The sequence below is a fragment of the Macaca nemestrina genome, chromosome 2, assembly GCF_043159975.1.
Source record: "Macaca nemestrina isolate mMacNem1 chromosome 2, mMacNem.hap1, whole genome shotgun sequence".
In the NCBI taxonomy this organism is placed as follows: Eukaryota; Metazoa; Chordata; class Mammalia; order Primates; family Cercopithecidae; genus Macaca; species Macaca nemestrina.
This window is the reverse complement of record NC_092126.1, coordinates 26,124,534-26,145,152: the sequence shown is the minus strand read 5'-3', so window position 1 is coordinate 26,145,152 and position 20,619 is coordinate 26,124,534. Positions and strand designations below refer to the sequence as shown.

The window sequence follows — 20,619 nt, the reverse complement described above, 5'->3', positions numbered from 1 at the left end:
TGTCTCCTTCATTCGCTAAAAACTGAAATTGGCATCATTGTATGTGTAAAAAAAAAAATATAGATATTCTTACAAATACAAATGGAGAAAAAAAGAAAGAATAATTCCTGGGCTCTTCCATGTACTTGCTTCAGAGAATCTTTGTAACTACTGGCCCCACAGTTGGTCCTTTTTGAAAAAAAAAAAAAAAAGAAAATGAAAAAGATGTCCAATTTCTCAGTTGTTTTTTTATTTTTTTTATTTTTTTTATTTTTTTTTTTCCTGAGACAGAGTCTCACTCTGTCCCCCAGGCTGGCATGCAGTGGCGCAATCTCAGCTCACTGCAACCTCTGCCTCCCAGGTTCAAGCAATTCTCCTGCCTCAGCCTCCTGAGTACAGGTGCCTGCCACCATGCTGAGCTAATTTTTTTGTACTTTTAGTAGAAATAGGGTTTCACCATGTTGGCCAGGCTGGTTGCCAACTCCTGACCACAGGTGATCCACCTGCCTTGGCCTCCCAAAGTGCTGGGATTATAGGCATGAGCCACTGCACCCAGCCCAGTTTCACAGATCTTGAAGTAACATAATACTTTGTTATATGTTCAAAGGTAATTTCTATTCTTATTATAAACTATATTTGGAGACAAACAATATGAGACTGCGAAATATCCTCAGAAGCTACTGAATGTAGGAAGATGCATATATTCATGTATTTAGCAGATAAAAATACGTTAGCCCTTAGGTTTATGTCATTCCATTCAGTTACATTTGTATCTTAATAATTGGCAGTATAGTTGATTTTAAAGTTGACACTAGAATCAGAAAGTGCAATGCCTGGAAGATTGAAAAATTTCACAAAGTGAACATAGTATGAAGAGAAGAGATCTGTGATGAAGGGACAGCTTTGCAGCTTAGTACTTACTGCAAATTAGTGTCTTATGTAACTTTGGTAATTAATAGACTCTGACCCTAACTTTCTTTATCTGAAAAATGGGCTGAAGGATAATTAGATTTGAAGTTTTAGCAAGGAATAAAAATTACATAATATGCATCAAATGAATGCCACATATTGGTATGTTTCTATTCAAAAATCAATTAATGAGTACTTATTGTGTACCTAGGCACAGGACTAATCATGGAGAAACACAAGTAAGCAAGACAGATATATTTCCTAGACATAACATGCCAGAGCATACAGAAAGTAGCTAAGTAAAAATATACATTTTAAAAATCTAATGTCAGAAAAAAAATTGAGGAACATCCTTGGGAATAACCGGCTTGTATTCTTCACAGATGTCCAAACAAGAAAGATAAAGAAAGACTGAAGAATTGTTTCACAATGAAAGACTCAAATAACATGGAAACTAAATGTAGTATATGAGTCTAGATTGGATTCTGGACATGGGAGGAATAACTAAAAAGGACATTACCAGGACAATTGACAAATTTGAATATAAACTGCAGATTTGGTAATATATCAACATTAAATTTCCTGATGTCCTGATGCTGATAACTTCTGTGGTAAGAGGGTATCCTTATTTTAAGAAAAGACACACTGAAGTATTTAGGGTTAAAAGGGCAAAATATTTCCAACAACACTTAAATAGCTCAAAAATATGGAAGAAAGAAGGGAGGAAGGAATGGAAGAAGAAGAGATAGTAAAGCAAATGGGAAAGATGCAAATTAGTGAATCCAGGTGAAGTCTAGAAAAGAGTTTTTGTACTATTCTTGTAAATTTTCTGTAAGTTTGAAATTATATAAAATGAAAATGTACTTTGAGGGAAAGTTGAAAAGTTTACAAGTATTCATTTTCTTGTTTCCTATGTCTTTACTCCTTGTCTCTCTAGAGTAAATTTCACAAATCTTATTTTGAATTTCAGCAATAGATACAGAGACATTTTTGTAGGTTCTCCATATTGAGTAGTGCAGTTCTATCTCAATGGATTTGATGAAGTCAATCATTTATAGTATAGGACTTCAGGTAGAATGATGTTACAGGCTTGAATGAGCTGAAAAACATCCCCTAACACCCTAAGATCTTTTAAACACAGCTTTTAAAGCTGGTGTTTTGTTTGGAAAACAAACTGAACTGGTAGTAAATTTTAAAAAGCATGTAGACATTTTAAAGCTAAGGAACTACTTTTCCTTCATTTCATAACATACCTGAGAGAAAGAGAAGCTTTAGGCTGGTAAAGATGCATCTGTGGCTTGCTTTCTATTTATTTATTTATTATTTTTATTATTATACTTCAAGTTCTAGGATACATGTGCACAATGTGCAGGTTTGTTATATATGTATACATGTGCCATGTTGGTGTGCTGCACCCATTAACTCATCATTTACATTAGGTATATCTCCTAATGCTATCCTTCCCCTCTACCCCCTCCCCACAATAGGCCCCAGTGTGTGATGTTCCCCTTCCTGTGTCCAAGTGATCTCATTGTTCAGTTCCCACCTATGAGTGAGAACATGCGGTGTTTAGTTTTCTGTTCTTGTGATAGTTTGTTGAGAATGATGGTTTCCAGCTGCATCCATGTCCCTACAAAGGACACAAACTCATCCTTTTTGATGGCTGCATAGTATTCCATGGTGTATATGTGCCACATTTTCTTAATCCAGTCTGTCACTGATAGACATTTGGGTTGATTCCAAGTCTTTGCTATTGTGAATAGTGCTGCAATAAACATACGTGTGCATGTGTCTTTATAGCAGCATGATTTATAATCCTTTGGGTATATACCCAGTAATGGGATGGCTGGGTCAAATGGTATTTCTAGTTCTAGATCCTTGAGGAATTGCCACACTGTTTTCCACAATGGTTGGACTAGTTTACAGTCCCACCAACAGTGTAAAAGTGTTCCTATTTCTCCACATCCTCTCTAGCACCTGTTGTTTCCTGACTTTTTAATGATTGCCATTCTAACTGGTGTGAGATGGTATCTCATTGTGGTTTTGATTTGCATTTCTCTGCCTCACCCTGCTTCAGCTCTCACTGGTCGGGCTGCACCCACTGACCAGCACTGACTGTCCAACACGCCCCAGTGAGATGAACCCAGTACCTCAGTTGAAAATGCAATCACCCGTCTTCTGTGTCGCTCACGCTGGGAGCTGGAGGCTGGAGCTGTTCCTATTCGGTCATCTTGGGCGCCCCCACTGTGGCTTTCATTTTAATTACCCTAACATTTCTTGGACTGGTTTGGATTCATCACATCCAGCAGAGGCTCTATAATCAGAAATGATCATCGTATTCATTTCCTGATTTATTAGTAGTGTCCATATAAACCTATTGTGAACCTATTGGTGTCAATTAGCAGATTTACTTCTTTTTTTGTTTTGTTTTGTTGAGACGGAGTCATACTCTGCAGTCCAGTGGTACAATCTTAGTTCACTGCAATCTCTGCCTCCTGGGTTCAATTGATTCTCCTGCCTCAGCCTCCAGAATAGCTGGGATTACAGGCTCCCAACAGTACACCCAGCTATTTTTTGTATTTTTAATAGAGATGGAGTTTTGCCATGTTGGCCAGGCTGGTTTCGAACTCCTGGCCTCAAGTGATCTGCCAACCTCAGCCTCTGAGGCCAAGGGATTATAGGGATTATGGTGCTGGGCTTACCGGCTTGAGCCACAGCCCCTGGCCTGGCAGATTTACTTCTAATTTTTTAGAATAAGTCTGCATGCACATGCATGTGGATTTATGAGTTTTGTGTGTGTTACAGCATACAAATACGAAAAAAATTCTAAAAGAACACACATAAATTAACATCTGTAAAGACTGTTATTTAAAATAATAGTGAAAAATTCCATACATTGTTTGATCTACAAAGAAAGTGTTTACCTTTAACTTGTGAAAAGTGGGTATTGTAAAATACATAATCTAGATGTGATGTAATGGTCATTATTTGAAGCATTTGTTTAGCTTTAGCACTGTTTAGTCTCTTTTTATTTATTTCAGTCCTGGGGAAGTAAATGATTTCTGGTCTTATCTCCTCAAATTTCTTAAAATTTGATAATCAAGATAATTTTTCCCCCCAAATTTACTGTCTTATATGTTGGCAGCAGCTTTATCCTAATGCCACTTAAGCATTTATTTTAAAAAATTGAATAAATAAAAATTCAAGTCTGGAACTTCTACTTCCAGGTATTTTGGATTATTTTATGGCAGAACAATAATCCTGTTAAGAATTAAATATCTTGATGAAATTTTAAACAACGGATGTCAAATCACTAGAGAGCTGCTAAAGCAGCTGGTCCTAAAGGGCCAGTTCCTAGAGAGAAGGAAAGCTTATGGAGGAGAGCTACATTTTCTGTCCATTGGCTTCTTCCTTGGGTCACTTACTGATTTCTGACATATGACAAGATATGACTAAGGTAGTTAGAGGGGCTCTTAAGACTCCCAACACACAGAAGAACTTTCAATGATTTCACAGGGCTAGGGAAACAACAATTGGAGTTCTGAACTGCCAAGGCATTTAGGACTTAAGTGACCAAAATTCCAATGGCAAATGAGGTTCCAAAAAGACATTGGGAGGAAGGTGTAGTACGATGGTTGAACAGAAGCCTCCCGTGATTATCCCCTATACAGGAGCACCAAATTGATCAACTATCCACACAAAAACACCATCATAAGAACCAAAAATCAGGTGAGCAATCACAGTATCTGGTCTTAACATCATGCAAGGAAAGAGACACTAAAGTGGGTAGCTTTAACATCATTTAAGGAAAGAGACACTGAAGTAGGTAGGAAAGAAAGTCTTCAATTGCTTACACCACCCCTTCCTTACCCCCCAGCTGTGGGTGTATGGTGCAGAGAGAGCATCTATGTGCTTGAGGGAGGGAGAGGGAAGCAATTGTGGGACGTCGCATTGCAACTCAGTGCTGCCCAGTCAAAGCGGAAAGCAACATCGGGTAGAACACAGCCAATGCCACCACGGAGGGAGCATTTAGACCAGCCATAGCCAGAGGAAAATTAACCATCTCAGCAGTCTGAATATGAATTTTAGCAAGACCCTCCACCATGGGCTAAAAGGCTCTGGGGTTCTAAATAAACTTAAAAGGCAGTCTAGGCCACAAGGACTCCAATTCCTGGGCAAGTCCAGGTGCTGTGCTGTGTTCAGAGTCAGTGGACTTGAGATACACATGAGCTAGTGAGACACCAGCGTAGGAAGCCAAGGGAGTACTTGAGCCATCCCTCCCCCAGCCCCAGGTAGAAGAACTCGCAGGTCCTAGAACCCCATTCCTTCTGCGTGAGGAGTGGAGAGAGTAAAGAGGACTTTGTCTTGCATCTTCAATACCCATTTCAGGCCCTAACTGTTATGTTATATTTCTAGACACACTCTGGACCAGAAAGGAACCCACTGTCTTGAAGCAAAGGGCCAAGTCCTAGCATCATTCATAATGATTAAAGAGCTCTTGGGCCCTAAATAATCAGCAACGGCAGCCAGGCAGTACTTGCTGTGGACCTTGGGTGAAACTGAGAGCTATGCTTGCTTTAGGTGTGACCCAGCACATTTCAAGCTATGTTAGCTAAACGGAAAGACTCCCTTTGCTTAAGGAAAGGAGATAAAAACTAAAGAGGACTTTGCCTCACAGCTTGTATACCAGCTGGGCCACAGTGGGGTAGAGTACCGAGTGTTTACTGGGGTCTCTGATTCCTGGCCATGGTGCTTGATGGTGTTGCTGGACTTGGCTTGGGCCAGAGGGGAACCCACTCTCCTGAAAGGAGAGATACAGATCTGGCAGCTTTCACTAAAAGCTGACTGAAGAGCCCTTGGGTCTTGAGTGAATATCAGTGATAGCCAGCAGTTATCTCCATGGGCCCATAGTAGTGGTGGCCATAGGGAGAGACTCCTCTGCTTGTGAAAAGGGGAGGAAATAGTGGTAAGAACTTTTTCTTGTGATTTGGGTGGCAGCTTAGCCACAGTAGAATGAAGTACCAAGTAGATACCTGATTTAGGCTGTGTCCCCACTAAAATCTCATCTTGAATTGTAATCCCCATAATCCCCACTTGTTAAGGGAAAGACCAGGTGGAGGTAATGGAGTCATGGGGGCAGTTCCCCCCATTCCTTTCTCATGGTAGTGAGTTCTCACAAGATCTGATGGTTTTATAAGGGGCTCTTTCCGCTTTACTTGGCACTTTTTCTTCCTGCCACCTTGAGAGGGAGGTCCTACCTTTCTCTTCATCTTCAGCTGTGCTGAACTATGAGTCAATTAAATCTCTTTCCTTTATAAATTACCCAGGCTTGGGCAGTTCTTTGTAGCAGTATGCAAATGGACTAATTAAAACCCAAGGTACTTGACTCCAGGCCCTGCTCCCGGATGACATCTTTGGACCGGCCTGGTGCCAGGGAAACTCATCATCCTGAAGAGAAGGAAACAAAGCTGGCTGGATTCACTATCTGCTTATTGTAGGGTCCTTGGGCTTTGAGTGAACATAGGCAGTAGCCAGGCAGTAGTCACCACAGGCCTTGGGCAGGACTCAATGCTATGCTGGTTTTGGGTCTGACTCAGCATAGTTCCAGTGGTGGTGGTGGCTTCAGGGGTACCTGTGTCACCCCTGTCTCAGCTCCAGACAGCTCAGAAAGGAATAGAAACTCCACTTGTTTGGGTGAAAGTAAGGGAGCAGAACAAGAGTCTCTGCCTCATATTCCAGGGAACTATTCCAGATTTTACACAAGACCACTGAGCCAGTACCTCTACACATCTGCAAGAGCTACTGTGTTATTGAGCTTGAGTGTCCCCTAAATACAGCTGCAGTGATGAAAGATTTACATTACAGCACCCAAGACCATCTGAATACTTGGAAATGCTTCCCAAGAAGGACAGGTACAAATAAGCTGAACTATGAAGGTAAGAATAAATATATAATTCTTCAATGCTCTGACACCAATAACATTGACAAGCATTAAAATCATCCAGGAAAACATGACTTCACCAAATGAACTAAATAGGCATGAGTGACCAAACCCAGAGACACAGATATATGTGACTAATAATTCAAAATAGCTGTTTTGAGGAAACTCAAAGAAATTTAAGATAATTCAGAGAAGGAATTCAGAATCCTATTAGATAAACTTAACAAATAGATTAAAGTAATTTAAAATAATCAAGCAGAAAATGCAATTGACATACTGTAAAATGCATTAGGGTCTCTTAGCAGAATTGATCAAGCAAAAGAAATAAATAGTGAGCTTGAATACAGGCTTTTTGAAAATATACAGTAAAAAGACACAAAAGAAAAAAGAATGAAAAACAACGAAACATGCCTGGAAAACCCAGAAAACAGCCTCAAAGGGCCAAATCTAGGAGTTATTGGCCTTAAAGAGTAGACAGAGAGAGAGAGAGAGAGAGAGAGAGAGAGAGAGAGAGAGAGAAATTGAGGTAGAAAGATTATTCAAAAACATAACGAAGAACTTTCCAAACCTAGAGAAAGACATCAATATCTAAGTACAAGAAGTTTATAGAACACCAAGAAGATTTAACCCAAAGAAGACTACCTCAAGGCATTTAATAATCAAACTCCTAAAGATAAATATAAAGAAAGGATCCTACAAGGAGCAAGAGAAAATAAACAACATGCAATGGAGCTTCAATAAGTCTGGCAGCAGAATTTCCAGTGAAAACCTTATAGGCCAGGAGAGAGTGTCAGGACATATTTAAAGTGCAGAACAACAACAACAACAACAAAACACCTTTCATCTTAGAATAATGTATCCAGTAAAAATGTTCTTCAAACACAAAGGAGAAAGAAATCATTTTCCACACAATCAAAAGCTGAGGGATTTCATCAACACCAGACCTGTCCTACAAGAAATACTAAAGGGAGCTCTTCAGTTTGAAAGAAAAAGACATTAGTAATAGGAAATCATGTGAATGTACAAAACTCACTTGCAATGGTAAGTGCATAGAAAAAACAATATTATAACAAACATTTGTTATATAATTGTGGTGTATAAACTACTCGTACCCAGAATAGAAAGACTAAAAGATGAACCTAGCAAAAATAATAACTACAACAGCTTAAGCCATAGCATAACAAATAAATGGAAAAAACAGAAAGTTTAAAAGTAGAATGATGAAGTTAAAGTGTGGGTTTTTTATTAGTTTTCAATTTACTTGCTTGATTTTTGTTTGTTTATGCAATAAATGTTAAGTTGTCATCAGTTTAAAATCATGGGTTATAAGATATTACCTGAAAGTTTCATGGTAACTTCAAATCAAAAAACATAATGGATACACAAGAATAAAAATAAAAGATGAAAATGTACCACTAGAGAAAATCACCTTCACTAAAAGGAAGACAAAAAGGAAAGAGGGAAGAAAGAGAAGGCCAAAAAAAAAAAAAGAAAAAATTGCAAGAGTAAGTCTTTACTTATCAATAATAGCATTTAATATAAACAGACTAAACTCTCAAATCAAAAGACACAGACTAGAGGAATGGATAGAAAAACAAGACCCAATAATCTGATGCCTACAAGAAACACACTTCACCTATAAAGATACATATAAACTGAAAATAAAGGGATGGAAAAAGATATTTCATGCCACTGGAAGCCAAAAAAGAGCAGAAGTGACTATGCTTATATTAGACAAAATAGTTTAAAAACAAAAACTATGAGACAGAGAAAGTCACTATATATAATGATAAAGGGGTCAATTCAACAAGGAGATATAACAACTGTAAATATATATGCACCCAACACTGGGACACCCAGATATATAAAGCAAATATTATCAGAGTTATCAAGAGAGGTAGATCCCAATACAATAATTGTTGGAGATTTCAACATCCATTTTCAGGAATGGAAATATCATTTAGAAAGAAAATCAGCAAAGAAAAATTGAACTTGATCTGCACTAAGTATAAATGGACCTAATATATATTTATTATTTTCATCCAATGGTTGCAGAATATACATTCTTTCCCTCAGCATATGAATCATTCTCAAGGATAGACCATATAATAGGACAAAGAAAAGTCTTAAAAATTTCAAAAAAAGAAATTATATCAAGTATCTTATTTGACTACAATGGAATAAGGCTAGCAATCATTTGGAAAGTATATAAATACATGGAAATTAAACAATATGGTCCTGAATGACCAGTGGGTCAATTAAAAAATTAAGAAGAAAATGTAATAAGTTCTTGAAACAAATAAAAATGGAAATACAACATACAAAAACCTATAGGACACAGCAAAAGCAGTACTAAAAGCAAAGTTTATAGTCATAAGCGCCTATATAAAAAGTGTTAAAACTTCAAATAAACAACCTAATGGTATATTTTAGAGAAGTACAAAATCAAGGACAAATAAAATCAACTACAAGTTACAAGAACAGGAATAATAAACATCAGAGCAGAAACAAATGAAATTGAAAGGCTAAAACAATACAAAAGATGAACAAAATGAAAAGTCGTTTCTTTGAAATTATAAAGAAAGTTCATAAGCTTTAACTAGACTAAGAAAAAAACAAAAAGGATCTAAATAAACAATGTTAGAGATGAAAAAGGGACATTACAACTAATACCACAAAAATTAAAAGGATGATTAGAAGCCACTCTGAGCAACCATATGCCAATAAATTGGAAAACTTAAATAGATAAATTCCTAGACACACAATCTACTAAGATTGAATGGAAAGAAATTCAAAACCTGAATGAGTGAATAACAAGTAATGTGATCAAAGCCATAATAAGAAAGTCTCCCAGCAAAGAACAGGCTAGGACCCAATGGCTTCACTGCTGAATTTTACCAAAGATTTGAAAAAGAACCAATATCAATTTTAATCAAACTATTCTGAAAAGGGGAGAGGGAATACTTCCAAACTCATTATATGAGATCAGTATTACACTGATAATAAAACCAGAAAACACCTCAAAGGAAAAAGAAAGTAACAGGTCAATATCCCTGATGAACATTGACACAAATGTCCTCAACAAAATACCAAACAACCAAATTCAACGATACATTAAAAAAATCATTCATCATGACCAAGTTGGATTTTTTTCCAGGGATGCAAGAATGGTTCAACATACAGAAGTCAAACAATGTGATATATCAGCAGAATGAAGGACAACAACCATATAATAATTGCACTTGATGCTAAAAATACTTTGCTAAATTTTAACATTCCTTCCTAATAAAAACTCTCAAAAACCTGGATATAAAAGGAACCTCAACATAATAGAAGTCATATATGACAGACTCACAGCTAGTATCATATTGAATAAGGAAAAACTGACAGCTTTTCCTCTAAGATCTGGGATGAGACAAGGATGCCCACTTTCACCACGGTTATTCAACATAGTACTGGAAGTACTAGCTAGACCAACAGGACAAAAGAAAGAAATAAAGGGCATCTAAATTGGAAAGGAAAAGGAAAGAAGTAAAATTATCCTTGTTTGCAGATGATACGATTTTATATTTGGAAAAACCTAAAGACTGACAGAAAACTATTAGAACTGATAAGCAAATTCAGTAAAGTTGCAGGATACAATATCAACATGCAAAAATCAGTGCCATTTCTATATGACAACACTAAACTATCTAAAAAAGTATCAAAAAGTAATCTCATTTATAATAGCTACAATTAAAATTAAATAGGAATAAAATAAAAAAGTGAAAGATCTCTACAATGAAAACTATAAAACATTGATATAAGAAATTGAAGAGGTCAAAAATATGAAAAGGTATTCTATGTTCATGGATTGGTAGAATAAATATTGTCAAAAATCTATATATTACTCAAAGCAATCTATATATTCAAGAAATGCCTATCAAAATACCAATAACATTCTTCACAGAAATAGAAAACATAATCCTAAAATTTATATGGAACTGCAAAAGTCCCAGAATAGACAAAGCTATCCTGAGCAAAAAGAACAAAACTTGAGGAATCACATTACCTGACTCCAAATTATGCAACAGAGATAATGTAAGGAAAACAGTGTGGTATCAGCATATAAACAGACATATAGACCAGGAATAGACAACCCAGAAATAGATCCATACATCTACAGTGAACTTATTTTCAACAAAGGTGCCAAGAATATACATTGGGGAAAGGACAATATCTTCAATAAGTGGTGCTGGGAAAACTAGATATGCATATATAGAAGAATGAAACTAGACCCCCACCTCCTACCATATACAACAATCAAACCAAAATGGATTAAACACTTAAATCTAAGATCTTAAACTAAGAAACTACTAAGAAAAAATTGGAAAAACTCTCCAGGACACTGGTCTGGCAATTTCTTGAGTAATACTCTACAAGCACAGGCAACCAAAGCAAAAATGGACAAATGGGTTCACATCAAATGAATAGCTCCTGCACAGCAAAGGATACAATCAACAAATTGAAGAAACAACCCACAGAATGGAAGTAAATATTTTCAAGCTATCCATCTGACAAGGGATTACTAACCAGAATATATAAGGAACTCAAACAACTCAATAAAAAGAAATCTAATCCAATTAAAAATGGCAAAGATCTAAGTAGACATTTCTCAAAAGAAGGCATATGAATGGCAAACAAGGATATAAAAGTGTGCACAACATCACTGATTATCAGAGAAATGCAAATACCAATTACAATGAGATATCATCTCATCCCAGTTAAAAGGCTTTTGTCCAAAAGACAGGCAATAACAAATTCTGGCAAGGAAGAGGAGAAACGGGAACCCTTGAACACTGTTGGTGGAAATGAAATCAGTACAACCACTATAAAGTAGTTTCGCAGTTCCTCAAAAACACTAAAAAGAGAACTGCCATACAATTCAGCAATACCACTGCTAGGTATATACCCAAAAGAGAGAAAATCAGTATATTGAAGAGATATCTGCACTTTCATAGTTTACTTGCAGCACTGCTCTGCCAATATTTGGAAGCAACCTAAGCGTCCATCAACAGACAAATTGATAAATAAAATGTACATATACACAGTGGAGTACTATTCAGCCGTAAATATAATATCCTGTCATTTACAACAACATGGATGGAACTGGAAGATATGTTAAATGAAACAAGCTAGGCACAGCAAGACAAACTTCCTATGTTCTCACTTATTTGTGGGAGCTAAAAATTAAAACAATGGAACTCATGGAGAGAGAGAGAGTAAAATCATGGTTACCAGAGGTTGGAAAGGGTAGTGAGGATAGGAATAATTAACGGGTTCAAAAATATGATTAGATAGAATGAATAAGATCTAGTATTTGATAGGACAACAAGGTGACTACAGTCAATAATGATTTATTGTACACTTTAAAATAACCAAAAGCATATAATTTGGTTGTAACAAAAATAAAGGATAAATGTTTGAGGTAAAAGATACCCCATTTACCTTCATGTGATTTTTACAAAATACCTCATGTTCCCACTATGTACCCACGAACATATATACCTACTATGTACCTACTATGTACCCATGAAATATGTATATACCTACTATGTACCTGTGTACCCACTATATATATATATATATATATATATATATACCTACTATGTACCCATGAAAATTTAAAACAAAATTAAAGTGAGATTGGCAATCAATACCTGTTCTTCCATTGAGTCATCTGATTAACTACACAGGACAAGATGCAAACGAGCCAAGCATCAAGTGTGTTGAAAGAAGCCAAACATACTTGAAGGGTAATATGAAGTTTTCAGCATTTCCACAGTTCTAGGGAGACCAGACTTCTACTTCAGTGCGTTCAAGGAAGAATGGCCCTAGCAAACACTCAAGCTCTGATTAGGATACCTTGAGGGATGCACCATGTATATGGCGAAAATTAGAGGTATCCTGAACCTTACTGAAGCTGCAAACTAGCCTAAGTCATTTCAAGATCTGATCAGATTTGAGTAATATAGCTCTTTTTGGCCTGCGAGAGGATACGTTAAATTATCACTAAAATTTCTCATTCAGAAGACTGGTAATGAAAGCAAATTTTTTTTAGAGATATTAATAGCATCAGAAGAAACAATAGGCAACAGAAACATATCCACATGTGACACAAATACTACAGTAATAAGAAAACAAATTTAAAACAGTTTTGATTAGTATCTTCAAACAAATGACCAAGTGGAGAATTATAAGAGGATGATCACATGGAGAATTTTGAATTGAAACAATACAATAACTAAAATTCATAGTATGATAGAGGGATGCAGCTCAAGATAAATGATCTGGAAGATAGATCAAAAGAAAATATCTAGACTGTAAGAGGAAATACACAGAAGAGTACAGTAGACACACTATATGTAACAGATAATCACCAAAAACATGTGCTACATTGCCTATGGTTGTGTTATTTATAACAGCCCCAAACTTTCCATCAACCCCAGAATGGGTAAATATATTTTGGTACATTCATATAATGGAAAACAATTTTGCACTGAGAAATAATAAACCAGCTGGGCAGGTGGCTCATGCCTGTAATCTCAGCACTTCGGGAGGCCAAGGCGGGTGGATCATGAGGTCAGGAGTTCGAGAACAACCTGGCCAACATGATGAAACCCCATCTCTGTTAAAAAATACAAAAATTAGCTGCTTGTGTTGCATGCCTGTAATCCCAGCTACTTGGGAGGCTGAGGCAGGAGAATTGCTTGAACCTGGGAGGCGGAGGTTGCAGTGAGCCCAGATTGTGCCACTGCACATCAGCCTAGGCCACAGAGCAAGACTCCGTCTCAGGAAAATAATAATAATAATAATAATAATAATAATAAACCACTGCTACATATAACAACATTGATGAATCATTCAAACATGATATTGTACGAAACAAACCAGGTACAAAAGAGTACATGTTGCATGATGCCATTTAAATAAAACTCAGTATTAGGTGGAACTAATCTATGATTATTATTAGAGGAAGATTGATTTCCAAGGGATAGCATTGTGGGGGCTGCTAGAGGTGTTGGTAATATTCTATTATTTGACTCAACGGTAGTCACACAGATATGTTTACTTTGTGGAAATCCATTGAACTGTACACTTATGATTTGTGTTTGTGTGCTTTTATATATACATACTACATTTCAATTAACATTATTTTTTTAAATAAAGCTTGAGTATGACGGTGATTGTTTGGGGGGTTCCACAGATAATAAAGTTCCTTTGAATAGTGGTTATATTTGGCTTTCAAGAGATGTAAAGAATTAATCAAGGGAGAGAAGTTCAAAGATGAAAAACAGTAATAAAAGATGGGGTGGAAACTGTGTTTGCAGGTCTACCTAAAAGACTACTCAGGGCCTGCTGTGGTGGCTGATGACTGAAATCCCAGCTGTTTTTGAGGCCATAGTGGGAAGATTGCTTGAGGACAGGAGCTGGAGATGATCCTGGGTAACACATGAAAACTCCATCTCTAAATATATATATATATATGTATGTAAATAATCATAATAATAATTAACCAGGCAAGGTGGGGCTGTCTATGGTCTCAGTTACTCAGGAGGCTGAAGCAAGAGAATCGCTTGAGCCCAGCAATTGGAGGTTACGGTGGGCCATGATCACACCACTGCACTCTAGCTTGGGCAACAGAGTAAAACCCTGTCTCTAATAAAAGGAAAACAAACAAACAAAAAAGTTGATTCAATAGCTCTGTACATCTTTGGAGAAACGAGCAGAATGGAGGCTGTTTAAGGGCAAAGACACTGCCCCACCAGTTCTCTCCTCTGCTTTTCGTTCAGCAGACCTGGAGATAGTTGGTATAGCCTAAGGCAAGAATAAGATACACTAGATATTAATAATGACACTACTATAGAATTCGTAAATAAATAATAAATCACACCAGCCTTCTTTTCCAGATAGAGAAACACTTCAACTATTTTTACCCTGTTCTGTTTTGTGTTTTTATTAATCATCTCCAGAAGTAGGATATCTTTGAAGACTTTTATGCTGCTTTTTAAAATCTTTATTGTAATCTCTTAATTCTAGATTCAGCTTCTTGAGAGCAGTGTTGTTTCTTACTTTGTTGCAAATGTACATTCACCAATCAGTCTCTTGTTAAAGAGTAAGTACTAAATGAATGTTTGCTGTCTATCTGTTACTGGTATGATGTAAACCCAGGATTTAAATTAGGGCCAATATCGTGGAATACTAGATACGCTACGTGTTTTGCTTTTGCTTTTTAATTTATTTATTTTTGCTTTAAGGGGGAGAAAACTCAGGAACTATGCCATCATTGGCAAAAGTAGATTAGGATGTGTGTGTTCTGATGTGACTTAAGTTATTGCTAAATTGTCTCAGAGCTTAGAAGTTTGTCTGTGATCTGAGACATACGTTTGTAATCAGATTTGGCTTTTGTCTCCAGACCAGGCCTGATATTAGTAAAATTTTCCGTATGTGTTCTTATTTAATTACTCTTTTATGAGTACAACACATTTCTATTATGTCTGTGTCTCTAGATAGCTCATTGTAAATTTAATCAAATTTACATTTTTAAGCAAATTGGCAAATTAACACCTTGAAAAGTCTTCTTGGGGAATAAGGCTAGATGGTACGTGAAAGGCATGTTTAGGTGCTCGGTATTATGACAAATGTTTCCTGCATAGGTGATCTTGACTGTATAAAAATATTCACAAATATTCAACATTAAAAAAGTATACTTTTCCCAAGAAAAGTAAAATCCATGAAAAAACGAAACATATTTTCTTCATATTAATATCTAAAATTGGAACTTTAAGTGTGAAAGCTTATTTGCTCAGTATACAGCTTCCAGAATTCAGGCTCACCAGCTCCAAAAGCCCACTCAATGGACATGATGACACTTAGCACAATAGAAAACAGTTGTGACTGTCTCCAGTACATGCCAATATTTTTTCAATGGTCACCCTGACCAAATGATACACAGTTAATAAATCATTTGCCTGTAGAATAGCCTGGGCTGGGTTCAGACATTTTTAAAAAGGAGGATATGGGGGGCCATGGGGTATTTTGTTATTGCCCTGTATAACTGCACCAAACAGAAGGGGGAAAAACACCCCACAAAATTCTGTGCTATTATGTTATGTACATATTATGTAGACAGGCTTGCAGTCATCCAACAAGCATATTGAAAAGAATCTCAGTATCACTGATCATTAGAGAAATGCAAATCAAAACCACAATGAGTTACCATCTTATACCAGTCAGAATGACTATTATTAAAACGTCAAAAAGTAACAGATGCTGGTGAGTTTGTAGAAAAATGGGAACACTTATAGCCTGTTGGTGGGAGTGTAAATTACTTCAACCATGTGGAAAGCAGTATAGTGATTCCTCTAAGAGCCGAAAGTACAACTATCATTCAACCCAGCAGTCCCATTAGTACATTATACCCAGAGGAATAGAAATTATTCTCTCATAAAGACACGTGCACATGAATGTTCAGTACAGCACTATTCACAATAGCAAAGACATGGAATCAAACTAAATGCCTATTAAAGACAGATTGGATAAAGAAAATGTGGTACATGTATACCATGGAATGCTATGCAACCATAAAAAAAAAGAATTAGATCATCTCTTTTGTAGGATCATAGATGGAACTGGAGGCTATTAGCCTTAGCAGACTAACTGAAGAACAGAAAACCAAATATTACATGTTCTCACTTATAAGTGGGAGCCAAATTATAAGAACTTATGAACACAAAAAAGGAAACAACAGACACTGGGGTCTAGTTGAGGAGGGAAGAAAGAAGAGGGAGAGGAACAGAAAAGATAACTATTGGATACTGGGATTAATATCCGGATGATGAAATAGTATGTACATAATATGTACATAATATATTATTCATATAATTATGATTAATATGATTGATATAATTATATAATTATATTATATATTAATATATGATTAATAGAATTAATCATAACCATATACTATTTTTTCATTAAATAAAATCTTATAGGTAACCCACTGTAGACATAAGAAAAACTGAGGTGTGAGATTGAACTTTTTATCCAATATTTGACAGCTAGTTAGCAACTAAGCTGAAACCACAACTCAGTTACGCTGGCTCACAATAAGTAAGTTTTCCCCTAACAAATTGTTGGGCTAGTTTTTCACAAAATGTGTGGATTTAAAGTTTAATATAAATAGAGCTGGAATAAAACTCCTGCCTCACTTCATTAAGCATTTACTTTTTTACAAGGTTCAAGTATGTTTGTCTCATAGGTCCTTGAAATGGCAAATAATAAAGACTACTACTTTTCAGATATTGTATCTCAGTAGAGATGCTGATAAAAGAAAGAGAGAAGAATGAAGTTTTTACAGAAAGACTGGAAGTAAGAGGAGATAAGTAGAGAAAGAGAGCACCAGGATGGAAAAATATGTGTCTTGCCTTCGCCAAATGAACTTGTGCTTCAAAACATTGTGTGAGCACTGGTCATGTATGTTTGCATAGAGAGTAACTATTGCTGTTGTGGTGGCTTTAAAATTCTTTCATTCTCCCTCCTCTTGCTTATGGGCTGGATTCAGTGACTCATTTCTAGTGTACAAAATATGGTAGAAGTGATGCTCTCTGACTTTGAAGACTAGGTCATAAAAAGCATTGTGATATCTGAGCAAAATGGTAGACTTCCTTTTTACTTCTTTGATCCTTTTCTAGGTGAAGCTAGCTGCCATATTGTGGGGTTATTAAAGCAGCCTTATAGAGAGGCTCTTGGGGCAAGGAACTACTAAGGCCTCTTGCCAACAACCAACAGTAACTTTCTGGGCATGTGAATGAGCTACCTTGTAAGTAGATCCTCCAGCCCCAGTCAAGCTTTCAGTTAACTTCAGCCCTGTCCAATAACTTAACTGTAACTTCACAAGAAACCTTGAACTAGAACAACCCAGCTAAGTCACTTTTGAATTCCTGACTCATGAAAACTGTGACATAAATTTTTGTTGTTTTAAGCTACTAAACTTTGGGGAAATTTATTACACAAAAGTAGATAAATACTGCAAGGTAATAATGTAGATAATGAGCAATAGTAGCGTTGAAGTGAAAAACAGTATCATATGAACTTATAAAACACAACTACTCTTGGAATGAACCACATGAAATTGCTGATTTTGTAGATCATATATCAGTCATATGGTTCAACCTTCCTTTTTAACTTTTATTTTAGGTTTGGAGGTCCATATGAAAATTTTGTTACATAAACACATGTCCCAGGGGTTTGTTATACATACTATTTCATCATCCAGATATTAATCCCAGTATCTAATAGTTATCTTTTCTGTTCCTCTCCCTCCTCTTTCTTCCCCCCTCAACTAGACCCCAGTGTCTGTTGTTTCCTTTTTTTATGTTCATAAGTTCTTATAATTTGGCTCCCACTTATAAGTGAGAACATGTAATATTTGGTTTTCTGTTCTTCAGTTAGTCTGCTAAGGCTAATAGCCTCCAGTTCCATCTATGTTCCTACAAAAGAGATGATCTAATTCTTTTTTTTTTAATGGTTGCATAGCATTCCATGGTATACATGTACCACATTTTCTTTATCCAATCTGTCTTTAATAGGCATTTAGTTTGATTCCATGTCTTTGCTATTGTGAATAGTGCTGTACTGAACATTCATGTGCACGTGTCTTTATGAGAGAATAATTTCTATTCCTCTGGGTATAATGTACTAATGGGACTGCTGGGTTGAATGATAGTTGTACTTTTAGCTCTTAGAGGAATCACTATACTGCTTTCCACATGGTTGAAGTAATTTACTCTCCCACCAACAGGCTATAAGTGTTCCCATTTTTCTACAAACTCACCAGCATCTGTTACTTTTTGACATTTTAATAATAGCCATTCTGACTGGTATAAGATGGTAACTCATTGTGGTTTTGATTTGCATTTCTCTAATGATCAGTGATACTGAGATTTTTTTCAATATGCTTGTTGGGTGGCTGCATGCGTGTCTTCTTTTAAGAAGTGTTGTTCATGTCTGACCACTTTTAAATGAGGCTGTTTTTCTCTTGCAAATTTTTAAGTTCCTTAAAGATGCTGGTTGTTAGACCTTTGTTAGATGCATAGTTTGCAAAAATGTCCTGTCATTCTGTAGGTTGTCTATCCTGTTGATAGTTTCTTTTGCTGTGCAGACGCTCTTAACAATTAGATCCCACTTTTCAACTTCTGCTTTTGCTGCAATTGCTTTTGGTGTCTTTGTCATAAAATCTTTGCCCATTCCTATGTCCAGGGTGGTATTGCCTAGGTTGTCTTCTAGGGTTTTTACATTTAAGTCTTCAATTCATCTTGACCTGATATTTTTGTATGGTGTATGGAAGGAGCTCAGCTTCAATCATCTGCTTATGGATAGCCAGTTTTCCCAGCACCATTTATTGAATAAGAAGTCTTTTCACCATTGCTCATTTTTGTCAGCTTTGTTGATGATCAGATGTTCATAGATATGTGGCCTTATTTCTGGGCTTTCTATCCTTTTCCATTGGTTTATGTGCCTGTTTTTGTACTAGTACCATGCTGTTTTGGTTACTGTATCCTTGTAGTATAGTTTGAAGTCAGGTAACATGATGCCTACAGCTTTGTTCTTTGTGTCTATGATTGCCTTGGTTATTTGGGCTCTTTTTTGGTTCCATTTGAATTTTAAAATAGTTTTTTTTTTTTAAATTCTGTGAAGAACATCACCAGTAGTTTGATAAGAATAGCGTTGAATTTGTAAATTGCTTTGGGCAGTATAGCCATTTTAATTATATTGATTCTTTCTATTCATGAGCATGGGCTTTTCCTTCCATTTGTTTGTGTCTTCTCTTACTTCTTTGAGCAATATTTTGTAATTCTCATTGTAGAGATCTTTCACCTCCTTGGTTAGCTGTATTTCTAGGTATTTTATTCTTTTTCTGGCAATTGTAAGTAGAATTGCCTTTCTTTCTGATCAGGCTCTTGGTTTGCCTGTTGTTGGTGTCTAGGAATGCTAAGTGAGTTTCGTACATTGACTTTGTATCCTGCAACTTTGCTAAAGTTGTTTATCAATGGGAGGAGCTTTTGGGCTTAGACTATGAGGTTTTCTAGGTATGGAATCATGTTGTCTGCAAACAGAAATAGTTTAACTTCCTCTCTTCCTATTCGGAAGCCCTTTATTCCTTTCTCTTTCCTGTTTGCTCTGGTTAGGACTCCCAATACTGTGTTGAAAAAAAGTGGTGAGAGAGAGTATACTTGTCTTGAGCTGGTATTCAAGGGGAATGCTGCTAGCTTTTGCCTATTCAGTATAATGTTGACTGTGAGTTTGTCATAGATGGCTCTTATTATTTTGAGGTTTCTTCTACACCTAGATTAATTAGAGTTTTTAACATGAAGAGGTGTCTAATTTTACCAAAAGCCTTTTTTTTGCATCTATTGAGATAATCATGTGGTTTTTTGTCTTTAGTTCCTTTGTGATGGATCACATTTATTGATTTGTGTATGTTGAACCAACTTGCCTTCCGGGGATGAAGCCTACTTGATCATAGCGGATTAGCTTTTTGATGTGCTGCTGAATTTGGTTTGCAAGTATTTTGCTGAGGATTTTTACACTGATGTTCATCAAGGACATTGGGCTGAAGTTTTCTTTTTTTTGTTGTGTCTTTGCCAGGTTTGGGTATCAAGATGATGTTGGCCTCATAGAATGAATTGGGGAGGAGTCCCTCCTCCTCAAGTTTTTAGAATTGTTTCTGTAGGAATGGTCGTGGTTCA

At 36.3% G+C, this 20,619-nt stretch overlaps 1 protein-coding gene and 1 long non-coding RNA gene across 12 annotated transcripts in view; one reads left to right on the top strand and one right to left on the bottom strand.

Annotated features, from left to right (window-relative positions):
- The window catches only part of LOC105488914 (zinc finger protein 385D), a 988,258-nt gene that overhangs the window by 566,091 nt on the left and 401,548 nt on the right, over window positions 1–20,619 (bottom strand). The gene's annotated exons all lie outside the window — the stretch shown is intronic.
- The window catches only part of LOC139361858 (uncharacterized), a 157,575-nt gene that overhangs the window by 60,260 nt on the left and 76,696 nt on the right, over window positions 1–20,619 (top strand). The window contains exons 1-2 of one of the 2 annotated variants that reach the window (XR_011619644.1): window positions 16,863–16,981; window positions 17,170–17,329. The exons of the other annotated variant lie outside the window; for it this stretch is intronic. This is a non-coding gene — a long non-coding RNA (uncharacterized lncRNA). Of the gene's footprint in view, window positions 1–16,862; window positions 16,982–17,169; window positions 17,330–20,619 lie in introns of those variants that run through there. 2 annotated transcript variants of the gene reach the window in all.